The sequence below is a fragment of the Sus scrofa genome, chromosome 1 (assembly GCF_054392235.1).
Source record: "Sus scrofa isolate SSC_HxYL_T2T_F1_AM1 chromosome 1, Sscrofa_HxYL_maternal_Yorkshire_Landrace_v2.0, whole genome shotgun sequence".
In the NCBI taxonomy this organism is placed as follows: Eukaryota; Metazoa; Chordata; class Mammalia; order Artiodactyla; family Suidae; genus Sus; species Sus scrofa.
This window is the reverse complement of record NC_139383.1, coordinates 124961784-124988293: the sequence shown is the minus strand read 5'-3', so window position 1 is coordinate 124988293 and position 26510 is coordinate 124961784. Positions and strand designations below refer to the sequence as shown.

At 38.6% G+C, this 26510-nt stretch overlaps 1 pseudogene; it reads right to left on the bottom strand.

Annotated features, from left to right (window-relative positions):
- Positions 1–615: 615 nt before the first annotated feature.
- Positions 616–26510, bottom strand: part of LOC110259499 (non-histone chromosomal protein HMG-14 pseudogene) — a 55011-nt pseudogene continuing 29116 nt past the window's right edge.

The following is a 26510-nucleotide window of genomic DNA, read 5'->3' as shown; positions in this document are numbered from 1 at the left end:
CATTTTTTACCTAACAGGATATCAAGTACCAATATCTTCAAATGTTGATATCCTGGTATATCATAAGTGCCACTAATTCAATATTTAATATCATCTACACTACATACTCAAATTTTCAATCTTTCACAGCACATTAACAAAATTCCTAGGAAAACTGGACTACCATGACTAAAAATATTACAGACGGCACAAAATTCTGACAAGGAGAGCCAAGATCAAGGAGTGGTTTGCTTTAGGAAACAGTTCTTCCAAAAACAGAGAAGTGTTCAAGATGTTAAATGCACAACTGACTCCAAACTGCCATTTAGTATGCTTTGTATTATAGGATATAAAGCTACCCCATCAATGGAAGGTTAAGCTGACACCCAAGACGTTCATAGCTTCTCATATTCAATATCTCACTATTTTCTGGTTGTACCAAAAAATAAACAAATGATTTCACCTCTTTAAAAAAGCATTTACACTTAAAAATGGGATGAGGTGGGATTCCTTCTTTTTAACAAATGTTTCTAGAGCTACTAAAATACTTGCATTTACAAAATAGTTGATAAAAATATCCCTCTGAATTATACAGGAAGGGAGACAGGGACTACCGACAGGACTGGGCATGTGGTATTAATCAGACTTGACTTCTTTCTCTCCTACTTCATCAGAGGCTGGGCTGTCCTCATTTTTAGTTTCTCTGTTTTCTGCAGGTAAATATTCTTTAGCCTCTTGGCTACTCACTTTGCCCTGTTTTCCCTTTGCTCCTGCTTTCCCTTATATTTGGACTTTTTTGTCTGAAGATTTATCCTTTCTTGCTGCTTTATTTGGCTTTATTTCCACTTTTGGAGGAGAAGGTTTAGCTGACAATCTCACAGATTTCCTTTTGGCCTTCTCCTTCACCACCTCCTCGCTGGTGTTGACCTTCCTCTTGGGTATTGTGGTGGCAGGGTGGGAGCATGCCAGGTGCCTGCTGGCCACAGCGTGCCAAAAACCTTTGTGAAGCTGGGCTGCCTGGACGCTGTTGCTCCTTTCACCTGTCCAGTTTACTTACATTTGAGAACTTTCCAAATTTTAATATGTTATTGATTCTTAATTTTATTCCATTGTTGTTGGAGAACTTACTTTGCTCCATTCCAATCCTTGTGAATTTATTGAGACTTGTTTTATGACCTAACATATGATCTTTTCTTGAGACTATTTTGTGTGCACGTGAAAAGAATGCGTATTCTGCTTTTTATTTTTCCTCTGTTACGTGTGTGTGCGTGTGTGCATGTGTGATAAGAACACTTAAGATCTACTCTCTTAGCAGATTTCAGTTACATAATACAGTATTGTTAACTATAGTCACCATGGTGAATTCTCAGAAATAATTCATCTTTTATTTGTTGTTGTTTTTCTTTTTATGGTGGTACCCATGCCATATGGAAGTTCCCAGGCAAAGGGTTGAACTAGAGCTGGAGCTGCAGGCCTATGCCACAGCCACAGCAACACCAGATCTGATCTGTATCTGTGACCTACACCACAGCTTGTGGTAGTGCCAGATCCTCAACTCACTGAGTGAGGCTGGATATCAAATCCACATTTCCACAGAGACAATGTCGTATCCTTAAACCACTGAGCCACAGCGGAAACTCCAGAACTTATTCATTACTGAAAATTTATTTCTTGTTACTAACAGCTCCCATTTCCTCCACCCCACAACTTTTACAACTGCTGTTTTACTCTCTGATTGTATGGGTTCAACTTTTTAGAGTTCACATATAATTGAAATTGTACAGTAATCGTCTTTTTCTGCCTGATATTTCTTTTAGCATAACATCCTCTAGGTTCATCCATGCTGTTGTAAATGGCAGGAATTACTTCTTTTTACGGCTGGATAATATTCCATTGTATAAATACATGTGTGTGTGTGGGTGTGTATATGTGTGTGTTTGTATACATGTATTTATTTAGTATATATGTATTTATATTTCACATTTTCTTTTTCCATTCATTAGTTGACAGACACTTAGGTTGTTTCCATGACTTGGGTATTTTAAGTAATGCTGCAATAAACATGGGAGTCCAAGGTTAAATTTCTAGCTGATTCATTTTCTAGAAGAGTTCTCTTCCTGGCTTGTCTTCTCACTGTGGCTACCCTCTTACTACATCATCACATGGCCTTTGTACTGTGTGCTGTGTGCAGAGAGAGAAGAAGTGAGCAATCTGGTATCTTTTCTTAGAAGGACACTAATCCTATCAGAACACGACCCCACTTTTATGATGCCATTTAAACTTAATTACCTACATACAGGGCCTATATCCAAATATGGTTACAATGGGGGTAGAGCTTCAATATATGAATTTGAGGATCATACAAATATTCAGTCCATAACCCCAACCCTTAGCACCTAACACAGTGGCTATACATAGTCCTTGAAAAAAACCTCTAAGACTGAAGTCTGGAAACTACTATGGCAGTTTGTTGGCACATGGATATATATTGATTATTTTATTCACATTGAAAGAGTAAACATAAGAGATAATTCATTCACAATGAGAGCCATGAATTCTCATGCTCACAGAATGATAACTTTGGGTACCACTGTTGTTTGAGTTGAGATCCCATCTTGGCATCCTGAAATGTGTTCAGCCTAAGGCTTCAACTTGCCTGAATGTGGCTAAAGGAACTGTAGAATGAAGTTGCTGTGGATCTATTTTCCATTGAAAAAACAAAACAAAACAAAACAAAAAAAACAATGCTTCAGGGTCAGAGTGAAAGAAAACTCAGAGGAGAGCAAAATGCCTGACATTCAGTTTGCCATTGTGTTGTATTTCTTCCATTTCTCCCTCCTTTCCACCATTCTCTACCCTGTTTTTTTCTCCAGAAGGTTGTCTTATATGGACTGCATCAATGGGCTTTCTTGTCCTTTAGCTTTACCTGAAGACAATTACCAAAATTCAAGTTCTAAGAGATTGGGTAAATGGCTAGAAATTGGTCATATGTCCAAATAGAGCTTGGTAACAAAATCCAGCAAGGCGTGAAACTGAATGAGGTTGGAGCTCAAAGGAAGCTGATGTTGGGCAAAGACCTTCAGAGAAGATAGAGAAATCTCCAAGCCAACATGAACAAGGCTGTAGCAGTTTTTAATAAGAGTTTGAGCCTTAATTGGTATGGGCTTCTAAGAGCTTTTATAGAAGCAGGAGAAAGTAGATTCAATACTCTGGGTTCTTAACAATAAGAATTCAGATAGCAAGGAACATATCCAAGTATTTAAGTAATCACTGTGTTGCATAACAACAGAAAACTGCTGAAATCCAGCTTAAGTCATTTTAAAGAAGAATTCAACTTTTATACTAACTCCTGAAGGTCATAGCTGTGAAAGAAGAACAATGATTTTATTTGGGTCTGGATAGTGCATGGCATGACACACACTAAAAGTTACTGGAGTAAAATGCAAGGAATTTTCTATTTCTGGATACATTGGATTTTGAATTTCCAGCAACATCATCTACAACATTACAAAAGCCATGGAGTGAAGGGGTAGTCACTCTTCAGGGCCATCACAACTGTCAAAATGAAAACAGCTCACATGTGATTAAATATAAATGCTTATAAATGGCTGTTGCTAGGCCAGAGATGGGGATGATATAAAAGCCTCATAGTTTTGCCCAATAGAGGGACCCAGTTTCAGTTCATGCCATAATCAGGAATAAATCTTTTCCTCTCAGGGGAATGTAATATATACACTATGTTGTGTATAACTAGGGTAGGGCTACCCTATGGTAACCTCACTTGGGTTTCTAGCATCCCCCCGCCTCCAGCCCACCACATACCATGTTTCACTACTCTCAATACGGGCATGTGTCTTAACTGTGAAAATCAGGAGCTTCTCATGTTCCATAGAGGAGGAGGCCAGCAGGACAGGAGTCCTGCAAGAAGAACTTCTGTGCTCAGGAAAGGGAAGAGGGAAAGAAGGCCAGGCCCCTCCCACTGAGATATGGACCTTGGCTTAGTTTTTCATTTGTTTTTATGTGTTGGGAAAGATGATATAAAAGAGCCCGCTAGAACAAGTCTTGTAGCTATAAGAAGGAAGACAGAATTCATACCTCACCTGTGTGTATATGTGTGACCTTTGGTGCATGATGTTCCATCCACTGTGGCAAGTGGTCCAAACAGACTCCTGGAATCTGGCTAATCAGTCCTTTCTAGAAGGAAGAAGAAGAGTTGGGAGAAGGAAAGCTTCTCTGAGAGGCTCTCTTACAAGCTACATAAAGTACTCAATTGATGTTTTCTTTTTTATTTACTTTTTCTCTTAGGATTATCCTGAATGAACAAAGAGTGCTTCTCCTCCTCAGGAGTTTGTTACATAAACTTAAGAATGATAAACACAGATGTCTTCCTAGAAATAAAGTGCCATAAAATCAGACAGCTGGAAGGAACCTTTGATAACATCTCATGAAATCCAATGCTGTCATTCATGCCTGGCGATAAGGAACCTCAGGCTCAGAGAAGTTAAATGATTTCCACGAGGGCATCCAGATACTTAAAGGTAAGGAGCAAGTATGGGGTTTACTGTAGCAGGTATATAGAGTTGACTACAACTCAGTTATTTTATTACAAACAAGAACCATATAAACCAATCACACCCTAGCTTACCTAGCACATAAATGCAATGTCCAGAAGGAATAAACTAAACCAAAAGTCAAAAGGAAACAAAGTGTCCTTAGATGATATTGCAGAACAAGTCTAGTTTCTTATAGATGATGTATCTCTCTTATCTTTATTTCAAATGGTATTTTACTTAACCTGGTAATGAAGCTGCAAAAGTGTCTTTATGTCATCCCAAGAAGTATAGAAGTATAGAAGCCAAGGGCAGAAATAAGGTGCCTGGATAGAAATAATGTGTGTTAAGAGAATATTTTGTTAACAATACTGTTCATCTGCTTTTCTCCACTCTGGGTATTGGAATTATTAGAAATAATAATGCCTGGACAGAAATAAGGTGTGTTAAGAGAAATATTTTGTTAACAATACTCTTTATCTGCTTTTCTCCACTCCGGGTATTAGAATTATTATTGGACAGAAATAAGGTGTGTTAAGAGAATATTTTGTTAACAATACTGTTTATCTGCTGTTCTCCACTCTGGGTATTGGAATTATTATTTTAAAACTCAGATGGGGCCCACCCTGCCCAGCTAAGGATTATTTAACTCAGGATTTTGTAAGACTAGTAATGGATGTGTTGAGAATGACTAAACACATGCTAGAACGAGAAGTATCTACCTTTTAATATATCTTTTAATATGTACCAGAACTGATAACGTCCTTAACTTTTGGGACCTTTTTGAAAATCTGATGAAAAATTTGGATCTGCCTTCCAGAAATATTTAAATACACAAGAAGTTTTAGTTCCGTAGACCCAAAGTCCATCAGGAGAGCTCAAGGTAAGGCCCTCTGCCATATAATCAGTTCTGATAGCATCTTTCAATTTCTCTTTCACCCATTTTGGCTAAAGGATTAGTCTCTGTTCTGGTCCAACTTGCATATTTTCCTGCAATTTCCTTCCTGCTTGATCACACTTCTTTTCTGGAATTTCACTCTCTAGTTTCAGGACCTTAATATTTATTGTTAGTTTCTATATTTTTAAAAACTCGGAGTTCCTGTTGTGGCTCATAACAAGGAACCATGGTTGCCGGTTCAATCCCTGGCCTCTCTCAGTGGGTTAAGGATCGAGCATTGCTGTGAGCTGTGGTGCAGGCCGACAGCTACAGCTCCAATGATCCCTAGCCTGGAACCTCCATGTGCCATGGGTGCCACCCTAGAAAGGACAGAAAGACAGAAAAAAAAAAAAAAAACCTCAAATTCCCCCCAACAAGTCTTTTTTATGGGTGCATTGTTTTCATTCCAAGAGGCATTTATAAAATCTTAGCTGCCAATTTTACTTTAATACTAGGAGTGACTTTGATTCCTTTCTTTGACCCTATATCCCTCTCCCTGTCGATCTAATTTCTAATGATGCTGTATTCCCTCCAGAGCTGGGAGGATAAGGGAGTGGGAAAAGTTTTATGTTGTGTATGTATGTGTGTATAGTTAGGGTAGCTATATAATTTATAATAAAAATTGGTACACTTTGAGAGTAAAAAAGATGTTATAAAAAATTATACCTGGATATCCAGCGCTGTCTTGACGAACCAGGCCATGTGGTCCCACTAGCCCAAGATTCAAATGCTGCTTGTTTTTCCTTTGCCCTTGTAGCTTGGGCATATGTCTTTCTCAGGGGTCTTGTGAGAAGGACTGATTTGAACTTGGAAATGAAGAGGCCTCCAAGGTGAATTCAGAGGTAGAACCCACTGTAGCCCCTCTGATATGCATGGGACAAAGCCTAAGCAGCTTTGTGACTCATCAGTGGTTACTGAAGCTATTTTGCCATCACAGCCTGCCAGATATGGTTTTACCATGTTGTTAAAGCTACAGCTGCAGCAGGCACAGAAACTAACTTGTGAGCTTTCTTGTTATTCCTGCTTCTTATTCCTACTTCTGGGAAACCCAATCCCACTATGGAATTTGTGGGTCAGAGTTCCCCATGGGTGTGAAGGATGAGTGGGGTGTGAATGATGGGTGGAGGTGAAGTGATCAAATAGGAATATACCAGGCTGCTGTAACTAGGCTGGAAATTGGACATTAGCACTGAAACCCTCCTATCCCAGAGCACACGCAGAACACAAAGTACAGAACAATCAAGTAAAGAAGAGCCAGGGAGCACAGGCTCAGAAACAGGGAGCTACAGACACTGAATTGGGGGCTGGCATTTTGGTGAGATCATCAGAGTCACCTTCAGTAATTCACTGACGATGATTCTGTGCTGAAAAGCAGCTTTGGGCATTTTTAAATTCAAAGAAGAAATTCTATAACTGGTGTTAAGAACATTACATAAAGAAATAACTATGTGAGGGGCAGGAACAGATATTAGGAAGGGAATTAGAATCCTGACAAAATAGGAGAAGAAAAATCTGAGCTAAGCTATACCTGGACAGAATTTATTCTTCCAGCCACTCCAGCTAAGGATTTGCCCTGAGACTCTAAATCACACAGTCTCCAGTATAGTTAATTAAATATGTCCATAGTTAAATTAACACTCTCCAGTTTAGCTCAACTAATTATTTTGCTATCAAGTACTGATTTGAATAACTCCTGAAGGTATCAAGATTAGCTGGGCCTTGAATAATGGTTACCATCAAAATTCTAGGGCCTGAAATCTGTAGGGATGGAGAAGAGATAAGTGGTTGTGGGGGTTAGGGGTTGGGTGGGAGAAAAAGCTGACTACAAAAGAGCTGATGAGGGAATTTTGGGTTGTGATAGATCTGCTTTATAGCTTTATTGTTGAGGTGGATACATGACTCTAGGCAGAAATATCAAAATTCATAAAAGTGTACATCACAAGGAATGAATTTCACTGTTTGTAAATTTAAAAATAAATTAAAAATTTAAATATAAAAGAATCCAGGGCTTAAGTGGGCAAAACATATAAACTATTTCTGTACTCCTGACTCCCCCCTCGCCATTCTAGATGCTTTTTATTTTTAATTGAAATATAGTTGACCTGTGCAATATTATGTTAGTTTCAGGTGCACTACTTAATGATTTGACATTTGCATACATTATGAAATGATTTCCACTGTAAGTCTAATAACCATTTATCTCCAATACTATTGACCATATTCATTATGCTGTATATTATATCACTGTGACTTATTTTATAACTAGAGGTTTACCTCTGATCCCCTCCATGTATTTGCCCACCTCACCACACTCCTCCCTTCTGGCAACCACCCGTTCTCTATATCTTTGGGTCTCTTTTCATTTTGTTTTGTTTTTTAGATTCCATATGTAAGTAAGATCATTACATATTTGTTTCTTTATTTTTAATTTTTTATTGTTATTTCCCCAATACAATTTTTTTACTACTGTACAGCATGGTGACCCAGTTACACATACATGTATACATTCTTTTTTCTCCCATTATCATGCTCCATCATGTGACTAGACATAGTTCTCAGTGCTATACAGCAGGATCTCATTTGTCTGTCCTATTTCACTTAGCATAATACACTCTAGATCCACCCATGTTGTCACAAATAGCAAGATTTTTTAAAAATGACTAATTGTCCATTGTACATATCATAAATATGATACATATCATATCTTATTTATCCATTCTTCTATGGATGGGCACTTGGGCTGCTTCCATATCTTGGGTATTGTAAATAATGGTTCCTCTAGCTCTGTTCTTCCTTCTCAAGACTATTCTGGCTATTTAGGGTCTTCAGTGTTTCCATACAAATTTTAAAATGATTTGTTCTAATTCTGTGAAAAATTCTATTAGTATTTTGATAGGGATGCATTGAATTTATAGATTGAATTGGTAGTATGGTCATTTTAACAATAATGATTTTACTACTTTTCTCTTTTTAACTTTCGTACTGCCTTTCTAAGTGGTTGATCTATTCTCTTTACAGTATGTTTGCCTTTCCCAATGAGATTTTTCTGTTTGTATTTTTATTATTTCTAGTTGTGATCTTTTCTTTTCCACTTAGAGAAGGTCTTTTAACTTTTCTTGGAAAGCCTGTTTAGTGATACTGAACTTTTTAAGCTTTTGCTTATTGTAAAACCCTTTATCTCTCTTTCAAATATGAATGATAACCATGCTGTGTAGAGTATTCTTGGATATAGGTTTTTTCTTTTAATCACTTTGAATGTATTGTGTGACTCCCTTTTGTCCTGCAAAGTTTCTTTTGAAAAGTCAGCTGATAGTCTTATGGTGGTTCCCTTTTATGTAACTTGCTTTTCTCTTGCTATTTTTCATATTCTCTTTATTCTTACTATTTGATATTTTAACTATAATGTGTCTTGTAGTCCTCTTTAGGTTCATCTTGTTTGGGACTCTTTGTATTTCTTGGGCCTAGATGTCCTTTCTCAGGGTAGGGAAGTTTTCAGTTATTATTTCTTCAAATAAGTTCTTGCCTCTTCTTCTGGGATGCATATAAGACAACTGTTAGTATGCTTGATGTTGTACTAGAGGTCTCTTAAATGACCCTCATTTAAAAAAATTCTCTCTTTATTTATTCTATTCAGCTTGATTAGTGATTTCCACTGCTCTGTCTTTTAGTTTGCTGATCTGTTCCTCTGTATCATCTATTCTACTATTGATTCCTTCTAGTGTATTTTAAAATTTCAGTTATTGTATTCTTAATCTCTATTTGTTCTTCTTTATATTTTCCAGTCTTTTTATTAAAATTCTCACAATTTTCATTCATTTTTTCCCCTAGTGTGTTGAGCGTATTTATGATCACCACTTGAACTCTTATGTGGTAGACTGCATATCTCCACTTTGATTAGTTCTTTTTCTGAGATTTTTTTGTCTTGGTCCTTTATTTGGATATATTCCTCTATCTTTTTATTTTGCCTAGTTCTCTGTCTTTATTTGTATATATTAGGTTGATTGGCTATGCTTCCTAATCTTGGAGAAGTGGCCTTATGTAGGAGACATTCTCTGGGACCTGGACCTGGCAGCAAACTCCCCTCTGGCCACCAGAGCTGCGTACTCTAGGGATGCCCTCTGTGTGGGTTGCAGGGGCCCTCCTGCTGTGGCAGAGCTAACTACCGTGGGTACACTAGTAGGAGGGGCTGGCCCCTAGCCAAATTTGCTGCCATGTCCTGCCTCATGTGGTAGCTGCCAGCTCACTGTTGAGAGGGACCATGTCCCCGCTCAGATGGCTGTGTGACCTAGGGATTCTTGGACTGGTGCTGATCCACTTGTGGATGGGTCAGTCCCCAATGCTAATAGATGAAAAAAAGACTCCAGTATAGTCCTTGCCAGCACCAGTGTCCTCGTGGTAGAAGAAACTCCCCCAAATGGCAGAGGCCAGTATCTGTACCCCCTGGAGGAGTCCCAGTTGCCTCCTGCCTCTCCAGGGGGACTTTCAAGGTCAGAAGGGTGTCTGACCAGGCTTCTTTCAAATTACTGCTTCTGTGCTGGGACTTGGAATATCTGAGATTTTATGTACACTCCTTAAGAGCAGAGTCTCTGTTTTCTACAGGCTTCTAGCTCTCCCATATGCAATCCTTGTTGGCTTTCAAAGAAGTTCTGGGGGATTGTCTTCCCAATGCAAAACCCCCAGGCTGGGGAGCTTAATACAGGGCTTGAACCCCTCATTCCTTGAAGAAAACCTCCTGTTTATGGATTGCCTACCCAGAGATGAGTGTCTCTCTCTCTCTCTCTCTTTTTTTTTTGGTCTTTTTAGGGCCACACCTGAAGCATATGGAAGTTCCCAGGCTAGGGGTTAAATCAGAGCTGTAGCCACCAGGCTATGCCATAGCCATAGCAACATGGGATCCAAGCCAAGTCTATGACCTACACCACAGCTCATGGCAATGCCAGATCCTTAGCCCACTGAGCAAGGCCAGGAATCAAATCCATGCCCTCATCAATACTAGTCAGATTCGTTACAGCTGAACCATGATGGGAACTCCCAGAGGTATATGTCTTGACTCTACCACATATCCACCCTTTCTACCCCTCTCATTGTGGTTCTTTCTTTATATTTTTAATCGTGGAAAATCTTTTTTTGCTAGTCTTCAGATTGCTCTAATAGGTAGTTGAGTTGCCCTTTAAATAGTTTTAAATTTTGTTGTGCTCCAGGGAGTAGGTAAGCTCAGGGTCTTCTTACTCCACCATCATGACCATCAATCTCTCTCTTGCTTAGCGAGTTTAGATCCTTCTGATAGATACACAGATATATCTGTCTTTCCATGTGTAGGTATAATATAGGTCATTGATATAGTAGAAATAGAATATGGAAGTAATGGGAGTTCCCATCATGGCTCACCAGTAATGAACCCAACTAGTATCCATGAGGATGCAGGTTCAATCCCTAGTCTTTCTCAGTGGGTTAAGGGATCCAGCATTGCTGTGAGCTGTGGTATAGGTCTCAGATGCGGCTCAGACCTGGTGTTGCTATGGCTGTTGCATAGGCCAGCGGCTACAGCTCCATTTTGACCCCAGCCTAGGAACTTCCATATGTCATGGGTGCAGCCTTAAAAAGACACAAGCACAAATGCAAGTATGTAACTTGCTCCATCAAAATTCCCTTGTACAATAGCGAGTAGAATCTTGAGTACTGATATATCTCAACATTTGCACTAATGGTGTAAGAAAGAGGATAGGTGTGGAGATAGAAGAGTGACATATGCACAGAGTCATGAATGAAATGAGAGAGTGAACCATGTCAAACTAAGGTTCTAGTCAGCAGAAACAAGTACAAAAATAGGTGGGCACATGCTTTAGTTTTGAGGATCATCAGGAATGTCAGTGTGGCTAGAGAGAAGTAGGCAAAAGATAGGGAAGCAGGCAGATCATGTGGATTCTGATCGGTCTTAATAAGAATAAATAAGCTAGGGAATTATCTATTGTGATTTGCATTTTTAAAAGCTTATTATGGTAGCTATATGGAGAATGGGCATTTGGAGGCAAGTGTGGAAACAAGAAAGATGTTGCAGCTGTGTATAAATGCTGGTAGGGTAGAAGGGTTTTCGTATGGAAGGAGCGAACGACAGGGAAAACTTGGTTCTGTTGTCTGACCAGAACCCCATCTCTGGCTCATCATTGTAATAATGTTCTTAATATTATCTTAGAATTCCTTATTATCTTTCACCTTAAATAGACATTGTAGTACATGTAGAAATGCTCCTAGATGACTTGAAGGCTAGCCACAGTTGATGACTAAGAATTTTCAAAAAAATTTTTATTGAGGTAGAGTTGATTTACAATGTTTCAGATGTACAGAAAAGTGATTCATTTTTCATATATATGTGTATATATATATTCTTTTTCACATTCTTTTCCATTATAGATTATTACAGAATATTGAGTAGAGGTCCCTGTGCCATACAGTAAGTCCTTGTTTGTTATCTATTTTATTTTATTTTTTGTCTTTTTTTTTTTTTAACCATTTCTTGGACCACTCCCGCGGCATATGTAGGTTCCCAGGCTAGGGGTCTAATCAGAGCTGTGGCTGCTGGCCTTTGCCAGAGCCACAGCAACGTGGGATCCGAGCCGCGTCTGTGACCTACACCATTGCTCACGGCAACACCGGATCCTTAACCCACAGAGCAAGGCCAGGGATCGAACCTGCAACCTCATGGTTCCTAGTCAGATTCGTTAACCACTGTGCCACGACGGGAACTCATGTTTTCTATTTTATATGTAGTAGTGTGTATATGTTATCCCCAAACTCCTAATTTATCCCTTTCCCCAACTTTCCTCTTTGGTAACCATAGTTTGTTTTTGAAGTCTGCAAGTCTGTTTCTGTTTTGTAAATAAGTTCATCTGTATCATTTTTTTTACATTCCACATGTAAGTGATATCGTATGACATTTTACTTTCTCTGTCTGACAGGCTTCACTTAGTATGATCATCTCTAGGTCCAACTATGTTGCAACAAATGGCATCATTTCATTTATTTATTTTTTAATCTTTTAAACTTTTTTTTGTCTTTTTGCCTTTTCTGGGGCCACTCTCACAGCATATGGAGGTTCCCAGGCTAGGGGTCTAATCAGAGCTACGGTTGCTGGCCTACGCCACAACCACAGCAACGCGGGATCCGAGTCGCGTCTGTGACATACACCACAGCTCACGGCAATGCCGGATCCTTAACTCACTGAGCGAGGCCAGGGATCGAACCCACAACCTCATGGTTCCTAGTTGGATTCATTAACCACTGAGCCACCACAGGAACTCCACGTTTCATTTATTTTTAATAGCTGAATAATATTCCATTATATATATTCCACATCTTCTTTATCCATTCCTCAGTTGATGAGATATTTAGGTTGTTTCCATGTCTTGGCTATGGTAAATAGTGCTGCTATGAACATAAAGGTGTATATCTTTTCAAATTATACTTTTGTGTGGATATATGCCCAGGAGTGGGATTGCTGGATCATATGTCAAATTTTTAGTTTTTTTAAGGAATCTCCATGCTGTTTTCCGTAGTGACTGAACCAATTTACATCCCCCCAACAGTGTAAGAGGGTTCCCTTTTCTCCACACTATCTCTAGCATTTATTATTTGTTGAGTTTTTAATGGTGGCCATCCTGACTGATGTGAGGTGGCATTTCATTGTAGTTTTGATTTGCATTTGTTTAGTAACTAGCAATGCTGAGCATCTTTTTCCACCATTTTAAAAAGTTTTATTGAAGTATCATTGATTTACAATTTTGTGATAATTTCTGCTGTGATTTGACCATATTTTCATGTGCCTGCTGCCCATCTGTAGGTCTTCTTTGGAGAAATATCTATTTAAATCTTCTGCCCATTTTTTTGTTTTTTTTTTTTAAATATATTGAGTTGTATAAGCTGTTTGTATATTTTGGAAAATAAGCCCCTGTAGGTTGCATCATATGCAAATATTTCTCACATGAAGTAGGCTGTCATTTTTTTTATTTATAGTTTCCTTTGCTATGCAAAAGCTTTTAACTTTTTCTTCTTTTTTTATTTTTTTATTACTCAAAGAATTTATTACATTTATATTTGTACAATGATCATCACAATCCAATTTTATATGATTTCCATCGTACAACTCCAGTGCATACCCCCACCCCCCAAACTGTCTACTATGGAAACCATAAGTTTTTCAAAGTTTGTGAGTCACCATCTGTTCTGCAAAGAAGTTTATTGTGTCCTTTTTTCAGATTCCACATGTCAGTGAAAGCATTTGATGCTGGTGTCTCATTGTATGGCTGACTTCACTTAGCATGATAATTTCTAGGTCCATCCATGTTGCTAAAAATGCTGGTATTTTGTTCCCTTTAATGGCTGAGTAATATTCCATTGTGTATATGTACCACATCTCTGTCGACAGACATTTAGGTTGTTTCCATGTCTTGGCTATTGAAAATAGTGCTGCAATGAACATTGGAGTACATGTGTCTTTGTGAGTCGTGGTTTTCTCTGGATAGATGCCCAGGAGTGGGATTGCTGAATCAAATAGTAATTCTGTTTTTAGTTTTCTGAGGAATCTCCATCCTGTTTTCCACAGTGGTTGCACCAATTTACAATCTCACCAACAGTGTAATAGGGTTACTTTTTGTCCACACCCTCTCCAGCACTTACTGTTTGTAGACTTTTTGATGATGGCCATTCTGGCCGGTGTAAGGTGGTACCTCATAGTGGTTTTGATTTGCATTTCTCTAATAATGAGTGATGTTGAGCATCTTTTCATGTGTTTTTTTGGTCAAGTGTGTGTCTTCTTTGGAGAATTGTCTATTTAGATCTTCTGCCCATTTTTTGATGGGATTGTTTGTTTTTTTGGTATGGAGGTGCAGAAGGTGTTTCTAAATTTTGGAAATTAAGCCCTTGTCAGTTGATTCATTTGCAAAGATTTTCTTCCATTCTGTGGGTTGTCTTTTCGTTTTGTTCAGGGTTTCCTTTATTGTGCAGAAACTTTTAAGTTTAATTAAGTACATTTATTTATTTTTGTTTTTACTGTCAATACTCTAAGAGGTGAATCTCAGAAGATGTTGCTGTAATTTATGTCGGAGAGTGTTTGGCCTATGTTTTCCTCTAAGAGTTTCATAGTATCTGGTCTTATATCTAGGTCTTTAATCCGTTTTGAGTTTATTTTTGTGTATGGTGTGAGGGAGTGTTCTAGTTTCATTCTTTTACATGTGGCTGTCCAGTTTTCCCAGCACCACTTACTGAACCGGCTGTCTTTTCTCCATCATATATTCTTGCCTACTTTGTCATAGATTAGTCGGCTGTAGGTGCATGGGTTTAATTCTGGGCTTTCTATCCTGTTCTGCTGATCTATATTTCTGTCTTTGTGCCAGTACCATGTGGTTTTGATGATATGTATTTGCTTTGTAGTATCATCTGAAGTCTGGGAGCCTGATTCCTCCAGCTCCATTTTTCTTTTTCAGGATGGCTTTTGCTATTCTGGGTCTTTTGTGCTTCTAAACAAACTTTAAAATACTTTGTTTGAGTTCTGCAAAAAATGTCCTTGGTAATTTGATCAGGATTGCATGGAATCTGTAGATTGCCTTGAGTAGTACAGTCATTTTGATAATACTGACTTTTCCAATCCAAAGTCATGGTATGTCTTTCCATCTATATGTGTCATCCTTGATTTCATTCATCAGTGTCTTACACTTTTCAGGGTACAGGTCTTTTGTCTCTTTAGGTAGGTTTACCCCTAGGTATTTTATTCTTTTGGATGCAATGGTAAACAAGATTGCTTCCCTAATTAATGCCGTCGGTTTCTGTATATTAATTTTGTATCCTGCGACTTTGCCAAATTCATGGATGGTCTCTAACAGTTTTCTGGTAGAGTCTTTAGGATTCTCTAGGTATAGTATCATGTCATCTGCAAATAGTGATAGTTTTACTTCTTCCTTTCCAACTTGGATTCCTTTTATCTCTCTTACTTCTCTGATTGCTGTGGCTAAGACTTCGAAAACTATGTTGAAGAGTAGTGGTGAGAACAAACATCCTTGTCTTGTTCCTGATCTCAGCAGGAATTCTTTCAGCTTTTCCCCGTTGAGAATGGTGTTTGCTGTGGGTTTGTTATATATGAGCTTTATTATGTTGAGGTAGGTTCCCTCTATGCCCACTTTCTGAAGTGTTTGTTTTTTTTTTTTTTATCAGAAATGGGTGTTGCATTTTGTCAAAGGCTTTTTCCGTGTCTCTTGAGAGGATCATATGGTTTTTAGTCTTCAGTTTGCTAATGTGGTGTATCACACTGATGGATTTGCGGATATTGAAGAACTCTTGCATCCCTGGGATACCTCCCACTTGATGATGATGTATAATCCTTTTAATGTATTGTTGGATGTGGTTTGCTAGTATTTTGTTGAGGATTTTTGCATTGATGCTCATCAGTGAAATTGGCTTGTAGTTTTCTTTTTTTGTGGTACCTTTTGTTTTGGTATCAGGGTAATGGTGGCCTCATAGAATGAGTTTGGGAGTGTCCCTTCATCTGCAATCTTTTGGAATAGTTTCAAAAGGATAGGTGTTAGCTCTTCTCTAAATGTTTGATAGAATTGGACTGTGAAGCCATCTGGTCCTGGACTTTTGTTTGTTGGAAGTTTTTTAATCACAGTTTCAATTTCAGAGCTTGTGATTGGTCCATTCATTTTTTCTATTTCATCTTGGTTTGATCTTGGAAGATTGTACTTTTCTAAGAATTTGTCCATTTCTAGGTTTTCCATTTTATTGGCGTATAGTTACATATAGTAGTCTCTTATGATCCTTTGTATTTCTTTTTTTTTTTTCTTTTGTCTTTTTGTCTGTTGTTGTTGTTGTTGCTGTTGTTGCTATTTCTTGGGCTGCTCCCGCGGCATATGGAGGTTCCCAGGCTAGGGGTCCAATCGGAGCTGTAGCCACCCGCCTACGCCAGAGCCACAGCAACACGGGATCCGAGCCGCGTCTGCGACCTACACCACAGCTCACGGCAACGCCGGATCGTTAACCCACTGAGCAAGGGCAGGGACCGAACCCGCAACCTCATGGTTCCTAGTCGGATTCGTTAACCACTGCGCCACGACGGGAACTCCAATCCTTTGTATTTCTGTGATGTCTGTCATTACTGCTCGTTTTTCATTTCTAATTTTATTGATTTGAGTCCTCTCTCTTTTTTTCTTGATAAGTCTGGCTAAGGGTTTATCAATTTTGTTGATCTTTCCAAAGAACCAGCTTTTTGTTTCATTGATCTTTTCTATGGTTTTCTTCGTTTCTATTTCATTGATTTCTGCTCTGATCTTTGTAATTTCTTTCCTTCTTCTAACTTTACGTCTTGTCTGTTCTTCTCTCTCTAGCTGCTTTAGATGTAAAGTTAGCTTGTTTATTTGAGCTTTTTCTTGTTTCCTGAGGTGGGCTTGTATTGCTTTAAACTTTCCTCTTAGAACGGCTTTTGCAGCATCCCATAGGTTTTGGAGTGTCGTATCTTCGTTGTCATTTGCTTCTAGGTATTTTTTAATTTCCCCTTTGATTTCTTCAGTTATCCATTGGTTGTTTAGTAGCATGTTGTTGAGTGTCCATGTGTTTGTGTTTTTGCAGTTTTTTGCTTGTTGTTGATTTCCAGTCATATAGCATTGTGGTCAGAAAAGATGCTTGATATGATTTCAATTTTCCTAATGTTACCAAGGTTGTATTTATAGCCCAGGATGTGATCAATCTTAGAGAATGTTCCATGTGCCCTTGAGAAGAATGTGTATTCTGTTGCTTTTGGATGGAATGTCCTATAAATATCTATTAAGTCCATCTGGTCTAATGCTTCATTCAGGGCCTGTGTTTCCATATTGATTTTCTGTCTGGATGATCTGTCCATTGCTATAAGTGGGGTGTTAAAATCCCCCACTATTACTGTGTTATTGTCGATTTGTCCTTTTAAGGTTGTTAGCAGTTGCCTTATATATTGTGGTGAACCTATATTGGGCACATAGATATGTAAAATTGTTATATCTTCTTCTTGGATTGATCCTTTGATCATTAGAGAGTGATCTTCCTTGTTCCTTAAAATATTCTTCATTTTAAGGTCTATTTTGTCTGATATGAGTATTGCTACTCCAGCTTTCTTTTGACTCCCATCTGCATGGAATATTGTCTTCCATCCTTTCAATTTGTATGTGTCCCTAGAAGTGAAGTGGGTCTCTTGAAGACAGCATATATATGGGTCTTGTTTTTGTATCCATTCAGCTAGTCTCTGCCTTTTGGTTGGGGCATATAGTCCATTAACATTTAAGGTAATTATGGGATATGTATGTTCTTATTGCCATTTTTGTAATTGCTTTGTATTTGTTTTTGTTGCTCTTTTTTCTTCCCTTCTCTTATTCTCTCCTCTTGTAGTTTGATGACTATCTTTAGAGTGGTATTTGAGTTGATTTTTCTTATTTGTTTGTGTACCAATTGTAGATTTTTGGTTTGCAGTTATTCTGAATTTTTGATATGTCTATGTATATACAAGATTGTTTTAAGTTGTTGGCCTCTTAATAAGTACATCTTCAGTGTCCTCCATTTGTACTGTCCTCTTCTCAGGATTTCTGATTTTGGTAGCATAATTGTGCATGGATGATTTAGTATCCTTACTGTATATATACCTTTACGGGTGAGCCTTGTCACTTGTGGTAATTTTGTTTCCAGTTGCATCCTTTTCTTTTCTGCCTAGAGAAGTTCCTTTAGTATTTGTTGTAAAGTGGGTTTAGTGGTGCTCAATTCTCTTAGCTTTTGCTTATCTGTAAAGCTTTTGATTTCTCCTTCAAATCTGAATGAGAGCCTTGCTGGGTAAAGTAATCCTGGTTGGAGGTTTTTTCCTTTCATCCTGTTAAGTATATCCTGCCACTCCCTTCTGACCTGCAGAGTTTCTGCTGAAAAATCTGCTGCTAACCTTCTCTGGGTTTCTTTGTATGTATGTTATTTGTTTCTTTTCCCTAGCTGCTTTCAAGATTTTTTCTTTGTCTTTAATTTTGGTTGGTTTGATTAATATGTGCCTTGGGGTGTTCCTCCTTGGATTTATTTTATAAGGTACTCATTGCACTTCTTGGATTTGAGTGAGTGGTTCCTTTCCCATGTTAGGGAAGTTTTCGGCTATTATCTCTTTGAATATTTTTTTTTCTGTCCCTTTCTCTCTCTCTTATCCTCTGGCACCACTATAATATGGATGTTGGTGCATTTAACGTTGTCCCAGAGTTCTCTGAGACTCTCTTCATTTGTTTTCAATCTTTTTTCTCTTTTCTGTTCTGCATCCATGATTTCCACTAATCTGTCCTCCACCTCACTTACTCTAGTTCTTCCGTCTCCTGTATTCTGCTGTTGGCTGCTTCTAATGAATTTTTTATTTCAGTTATTGTATTTTGCATCTCTTCCTGCTTAAGTTTTATATCTTGTATCTCTTTGCTCAGTGTTTCCTGTAAGTTATCCATCTTTGCCTCCAGTTTATTTCCAATGTCTTGCATCATCTTCAGCATCAACAGTCTAAAGTCTTTTTTCTTGAGGCTGAGAATCTCCTGATCACTTAGCTGATTTTCTGTTTTGTTTTTTTTTTTTCTTTCTCCCTCATCTGAGTTATAGTTCTCTGTCTTTTCATGTTTATAAGTTTTTGGCGTGTTGACTGTTTTTCAAATAATAGAGTTGTAGTCTCTCTTACTTCTGGCATCTGCCCCCCTTGTGGGTGAGGTTGGTACAGGGACTTGGTGTAGGCTTCCTACGGGAGGGAGTGATGCCTGCCCACTGGTATGTAGAGCTGATTCTTACCCCTCTGGTGGGTGGGCTTTGTCTCTGGGTGAGATTTGAGGTGGCTGTGTGCCTGGGGAGTCTTTAGGTAGCCTGTTTACTAATGGGTGGGGCTCTGACCCCACCTGGATTGTTGTTTGGCCTGGGGCTTCTCAACACTTATGGATGGGGCCAGATTTTCCCAAAATGGCCACCTCTGGAGAAAGGCATTCTGCTGAATATTTCCAAGAGCTTTACTTCCAGTGTCCTTCCTTCACAAATAGCCACATTCACCCATTTTTCCAGGAGGTCCTCCAAGAACTGCAGTCAGGTTTGACCTAGATTCCTATGGAGACTTTGCTTTGCCCTGGGACCCAGTGCACATGAAAGTCTGTTGTGCCTTTTAAGAATGGGGTCTCCATTTCCCCCAGTCCCATGGGGCTTCTGTGCACAAGCCCCACTGCCCTTCAATGCCAGATGCTCTGGGGGCTCTTTCTCCCAGTGGCAGATCCCTACACGTGGGGGTTTGATGTCGGGCTCAGAACTCTCACTTCTGTAGGTGAGTCTCTGTGATACAGTTACTTTCCAATCTGTGGGGCTTCCCACCTGGGAGGTATGGGGTTGCTTATATCACATAATTGCCCCTTCTAGCTCTTGATGCAGCCTCCTTTTTGTCTTCTAGGTAGGATATCTTTTTGAAAGTTTCCGGTGCATTTGGTTGAAGATTGCTCAGTATTTGGGTGTAAATTTTGTTGTTTTTTGGAGAGTTGAGCTCCAGTCCTTCTATTCCTCTATCTTCCAAAAGCTTTTAACTTTAATTAGGTTCCATTTTTTAATTTTTGCTTTTGCTTCCATTTCCCTACTAGATGGAGCCAAAAAAAAACATTGCTGTGATTTAAGTCAAAGTGTGTTCTGCCTGTGTTTTCCTCCAGTCATATATTTAGGTCTTTAATCCATTTTAAGTTGATTTTTGTATATGGTGTTAAAGATTGTTCTAATTTCATTATTTTGCATGTGCTGTTCAGTTTTCCCTGCATCACTTATTGAACGGACCCTCTTTTCTCCATTGTATATTCTTGCCTCCATTGGTATAGATTGATTATACATAGATGTGTTTATTTATGGGCTTTATTTCCTGTTCCATCTGTCTGTCTGTCTGTCTGTCTATCTATCTATCTATCTATCTATCTATCTATCTACCTATCTTTATCTTTGTACCAGTACCATAGTTTTTTTATCGCTATAGCTTTGTAGTATAGTCTGAAGTCAGGAAGCCCGATTCCTCTAGCTCCATTCTTCTTTCTTAAGATTATTCTGAGATTGTTCTTTCTCAATATGGATTCTTCCAATCCAAGAACATAGTATATCTTTCTCTCTGTTTCTCTTATCTTCTGTTTCTTTTTTTTTTTTTTTTTTTTTTTTTGCTATTTCTTTGGGCCGCTCCCGCGGCATATGGAAGTTCCCAGGCTAGGGGTCGAATCGGAGTTGTAGCCACCGGCCTACGCCAGAGCCACAGCAACGCAGGATCCGAGCCGCGTCTGCAACCTACACCACAGCTCACGGCAACACCGGATCGTTAGCCCACTGAGCAAGGGCAGGGACCGAACCCGCAACCTCATGGTTCCTAGTCGGATTCGTTAACCACAGCGCCACGACGGGAACTCCTTATCTTCTGTTTCTTTCATCAGCATCTTACAATTTTCAGAGCGAAGGTCTTTTGCCTCCTTAGGTAGATTCATTCCCAGATATTTTATTCTTTTTGTTGCAGTGGTAAATTGGATTATTGATTAAGAATTTTTTGTTGCTCCAAGGCATCTGCCTGTATGATTTTTCTCTAGCAATGTTCAGAAGCCCAAGTGTGTGAATAAAGAAGGCAGATGGTTTAGTTAATCTAAAGTCAGTGTTTTGCTGGAAATGCCTGGGGGGAATGGACAAAGGGGACAAAATAATATTACTATAATTTGCACCTAAGAGCTAATATCATAATCCACTATATATCATATTACAAAAGAATAATAGATGGTAAATAGAGGAGGGTGTAAAGGAAGGTAAAAGGACAATAAGAGGAATGGTACAAAGTGGGGGAGAATGGGGAAAAGAATGTCACAAAGTACTATATAACAAAAATTAACTATGAATGATACAACTTCAGGTCTTTTTGGAATGTAGTCCTTCCTGGAGTTCCTCAGGTCTTACTTTTTATTTTTATTTTTTATTTATTTATTATTTATTTTTTATTTTTTGTCTTTTTGCTATTTCTTGGGCTGCTCCCACGGCATATGGAGGTTCCCAGGCTAGGGGTCCAATCGGAGCTGTAGCCACCAGCCTATGCCAGAGCCACAGCAACGCAGGATCTGAGCCACGTCTGCAACCTACACCACAGCTCACGGCAACACCGGATCGTTAGCCCACTGAGCAAGGGCAGGGACCGAACCCGCAACCTCATGGTTCCTATTCGGATTCGTTAACCACTGTGCCACAATGGGAACTCCAGGTCTTATTTTTTATGTATCTGTATTTTACTTTATAATAGCTCATTATGGACAGTGTGATTTATGTGTGTATGATTTTAATCTATACCCTAGTCTAATTAACATTGAATTGGATGTACACACATCAGTATTGTGCAAAAAAAACCTCACATTCCATAAGTAGTATTCCTGATATTTCTAATCAACACAGAGAGCTTGTTAATTAGCATATATATTAGAGATCATTTTCCTTTGGTTAAATAATAGTATTCAGGAGATGTTTATTGGCTGGGAATAATGTACCAGCCCTTCTACAGGTGCAAGAACAAGGACAGGGTATGAAAGTCTGGTGAACCCATTAGTCTCTACCCTTTGGAGTGGCACTCTGTACTTAGGATTCCAATTTATTCTGTGAACAACCCCTTAAGAAGGATTTTATGATCTAACTTAAACTAGATAATTAGTTTAATCATGTTGCTTCTGCCTTGAGTGACTGCTTTGAGTTACTTCCCTGACTGCTTAAAAAGACAGAAATCTGAGGTTTTGGTAAGCTTGCGCTACAGTGATATGACTGTTTTTATTTGTGCTTACTAGTAAAAATGTGTAAATGTTGCAGAAATAGGCCTCAGAGTTGATGGCATTATAAAACCCATGTGACAGATTGTTGAGGAAGAGACTGACAGCCCCTCAACTACCTCTGAGCATTGGAAAATTCCAGTGGAGCCTAATAATTAGGCATAATCAAACTGGATGAAGTCAATTTGGGTATACGCTAGGTGAGACAGCCTGTTTTATAAGGGTTTTGGTTCTTTGATAGATGAGTTTGTGCTTTCTCCTTTATTGTAGCTTTAAGTACCATCCTTGTAGAAATATAAAATGTTAATGCTGAAAGAAAACGAAATCATGCAGTCTGTTTCTCCATGTTACTCATTGAAAAATTAAGGCTCAGAATTTTTATTACATTCCCAAGGTTAGTGCATAAGCTAGTTAGTGGTGAAAGAGGGACAAAATCATGGATCTTATGACAAAGTCTCATTGCCATGCTAATGAAGTTGTATTTTCCAAACCAAAACACTTGCAATGCAGTCTAGAAAGTTTGATGTGACTTGTGGGGATGATTAAGATAGAACACTTGGGACTCCAAAGGTGCTTGCAAAACACTCCCAAATCTTTTATCCATCCTTACTACTCCCTACTTACCCATATTCCCACTTATATGATACCATATTGTCTAATCTCCTTTCACCACACTAGAATATTACTCATGAGCAAAGTTGGGGTATGCAGCAGTATTATACATTGACTCTTCTTATTTCTGCAGTCTCTCATAATGTAGGTCAAGGAAGAAGTGTGTTCCATTTTGTTTTAAGGATGAACAATGAATTTTCCTATTTGGCTAAACTGACCACTTCTTGATGGTCTCTGGCTTACGTATTTCAAATGCTGAAAACTGTGTGAAATAAGATCTATTTCATGGTCTGATTGCAGCCAGTGTTAATTATGTCAACTTTTAAATCAACATTTTTGGATCCCAATTTTATGATTTATCCAGAGTCCTAAATCTTTCTCCACATCTGTCTTTTGTGAATGTGCACTTACCGTTTGTACAAAGTGCTACAATGATCCCTTAACTCACATCTGGAAGCCTAGGAATGAACATATGCGTCCCTATAATCCAACACTCCAAGAATCTTTAGTAAGAAAGTATAAATGACTCCCTGATATCCACATAGTTTGATTAATTAGAGTCAAGAATTAGAGACTCTCCAAGTTGAAATGGATGTTAAAGATCCTTCAACCTACCTGTCCAGGTTCGTCAATGGGTCGTCCAGGTTCTGCTTACAGTCTGTCACGTGTCATGGACTGAAATGCTCTTTTTCCCAGAGGCAGTTTATTCCAATTTGAAACAGTTTTAACTACTAGACAGTTCTTATTTGAATAGAAATACTTCCTGTGACTTCAACTAGCCTCTTTTTCAATGTATCATGTATGTATCTCTGTAGTATCATGATGAAATCATCTAATTTTTTAACTTATCAGCCCTTTAGATATTTGAAAGCAGTTTTCATGCCCCCATCATAGCTTTAAAACAAACACTTACAGATAAATATCAAGCACTTTTCTTCTTTTTTTATTTCTTTTTAGGCTGCGCCTGCGGCATGTGGAGCCACAGCCACAGCAACATCAGATCTGAGCCACATCTGCAGCCTATGCTATAGCTTGCAGCAACATCAGATCCTTTACCCACTGAGAGAGGCCAGGGATTGAACCTGCATCCTCACAGACACTGTAGGGTTCTTAACCTTCTGCACCACAATGGGAACTCCTAACTTCTCTTCTGATTATGTTTTTATATGTCTGATTTATAAAGCATCAGATAAAATGTTTTTTAAATGATTATTAACTTTTTAGTTAAATAATATGAGTTTTAGTAGAGGTATTTGAAAATTACAGATAAATGTGTTAGTATGAGTATGCCCAGAAACAGATGAAACAAATATTTGAGTGTAAACAAATTATTTGAGAAATGCAGATAACTTATGGGAGTAGAGAAGTAATATAAGGAAGATAATCCAGCCAATAAAGGGTATGTTATTAAGCCAGCTATCACAGTGGGCAGCTAAAGAGAAACCTCATGGAGAAATCCTGGGAAATTCTGCAAAACAAATGCCTCAGAATGATGCCACTTCAGGGGTGAGCTGCTACCTCAGCATTTTCAGCCTGTTCCCAGACAAGCTGTCTTCCACAGTTCTGGAATAAGGAGCTCTCAGGCACAGAGGAAGCCATCAGAAGTTGGCTGTAGTACTGTGTAGGACACTGACAGCATCTGGGATAATAAGCAAAATAATGAAAATTATAATAATAATAATAATAATTATTTTGTCTTTTTGCCTTTTCCAGGGCCGCTCCCGCAGCATATGGAGGTTCTCAGGCTAGGGGTCGAATCGGACCTGTAGCTGCTGGCCTTTGCCAGAGCCACAGCAACGTGGGATCTGAGTCACATCTGTGACCTACACCACAGCTCACAGCAATGCCAGATCCTTAATCCACTGAGCAAGGCCAGGGATCAAACCTGCAACCTCATGGTTCCTAGTCAGATTCGTTAACCACTGTGCCACGACGGGAACTCCTGAAAATTATAATTATTAATGATTAAAATGTTGATGTAATTCATTTCAGAATTATATATATAAGTATACATTTATATGAGCATAAATTAGGTCATTTATGAATATAAATAAGGTCATTCTACAGTCTTAACTTGCAACCTGCTTTGATACTTAGCAATACCATATACCACATCTTTCTATATAAATAAGTATAAATCTACTCATATCATTACTAATTATGCTATACTGTACCATCATTTAATAACTAATTCTCTGGCTGGACATTTAGATTGGTTCTAGGGTTTTTCGGGTGTTTTTGTTTGTTGTTGTTTTTTTTTTTTTGCTTTTCAGGGCTGTACCCACAGCATATGGAGGTTTCCAGGCTAGGGGTTGAATCAGAGCTGCAGCTGCTGGCCTATACCACAGCCACAGCAATGTAGAATCAGAGCCGCATCTGCAACCTACACCACAGCTCACAGCAACACCAGATCTTTCACCCACTGAGTGGGGCCAGGGATTGAACCCATACCCTCAAGGATACTAGTTGGGTTCATTCCACTGAGCCACAGCGGGAACTCTGGTTTTTGCTTTTCTTAAGGGAGATTCTTTATTTCAGTCTCATTGACCACTGAATTTATACTTGGTTCAGTTTGCCACTCCACTATATGTTTATTACAGTAAAGTGCTTAAAAGATATAGGGTGGGAAAGTGTACTATGTATTTAGTTGAGATAGGGTGCGTTCAGGGTGGTATGGCCATAGGAGTACTGTGTATTCAAATGTCAATGATCACACTTGCTTTGTAGTTTAGAAATATTACTTAATTCAGATAACTTTTAATTAAAAATACTGTTTTATACCTTATGATTATATCACAAGATATAGCCATTTAGCTTGCAGAGATTCAACTCTATGTTTTCATTTAACACCACTACCACAGCTTAGGATGTATTTTTTTGTATTTATGAAGATTGATTTGACTTTGAGCTGAGTACCACCAGTCCAGGGCCATCACAGTTTCCCATGTACATTTGTAGAGTTGGAGTACTTTCTTTTCTTCTCAAAACCCTGTTATTTGTTGATTTATAGCAATGATAAATTATGCATCATATCCCCTCAGCTTGTTCAGTGGGTATGATATTGTCTTGAGTTAGGTTTCCTGGGAAACAGATTGAGGTGGAGATTTGCATGTGGGAGGTTTAATGGAGAGTTTTAGAAACTCGCTGAGAAACATAACTTCCTTCATCTGGAGCCACCTTATCTGGATTCTGGTGACTCTTTTTTTTTTTTTTTTTTCCTGGAGAAACTTACAAAATGGTTAGTAGGAAGAATTCCAGATCTTGGCATTGCCTTTGATCCTGAAGCTCATCATATCTCTCCTTTTCCACACATCCTATATCTCCTTCACATTTAACTCACCTTTCTGCTGGCCTGGGTGGCTTATGTGGTGGGGCTACACAGACTTCCTTCCTTGAGGGATATAAGTCACTAGTTACCATGTCCGTATTAAGCTGTAGATGCTGTATTTGTCCATTTGCCATCAAAATTGCCTAGGGAAATTATCAAGAGACATTCCAGTGGATCAGCAAAGTGATGAATAGTCTTCCTTTTCTCCCATTTTGTAATACAATGCTACCCCACCCAAGTCAATTACCCAGACAGTATAGAGACTCTTTTCCTTGCCTGCCAGCCTCTTGGCA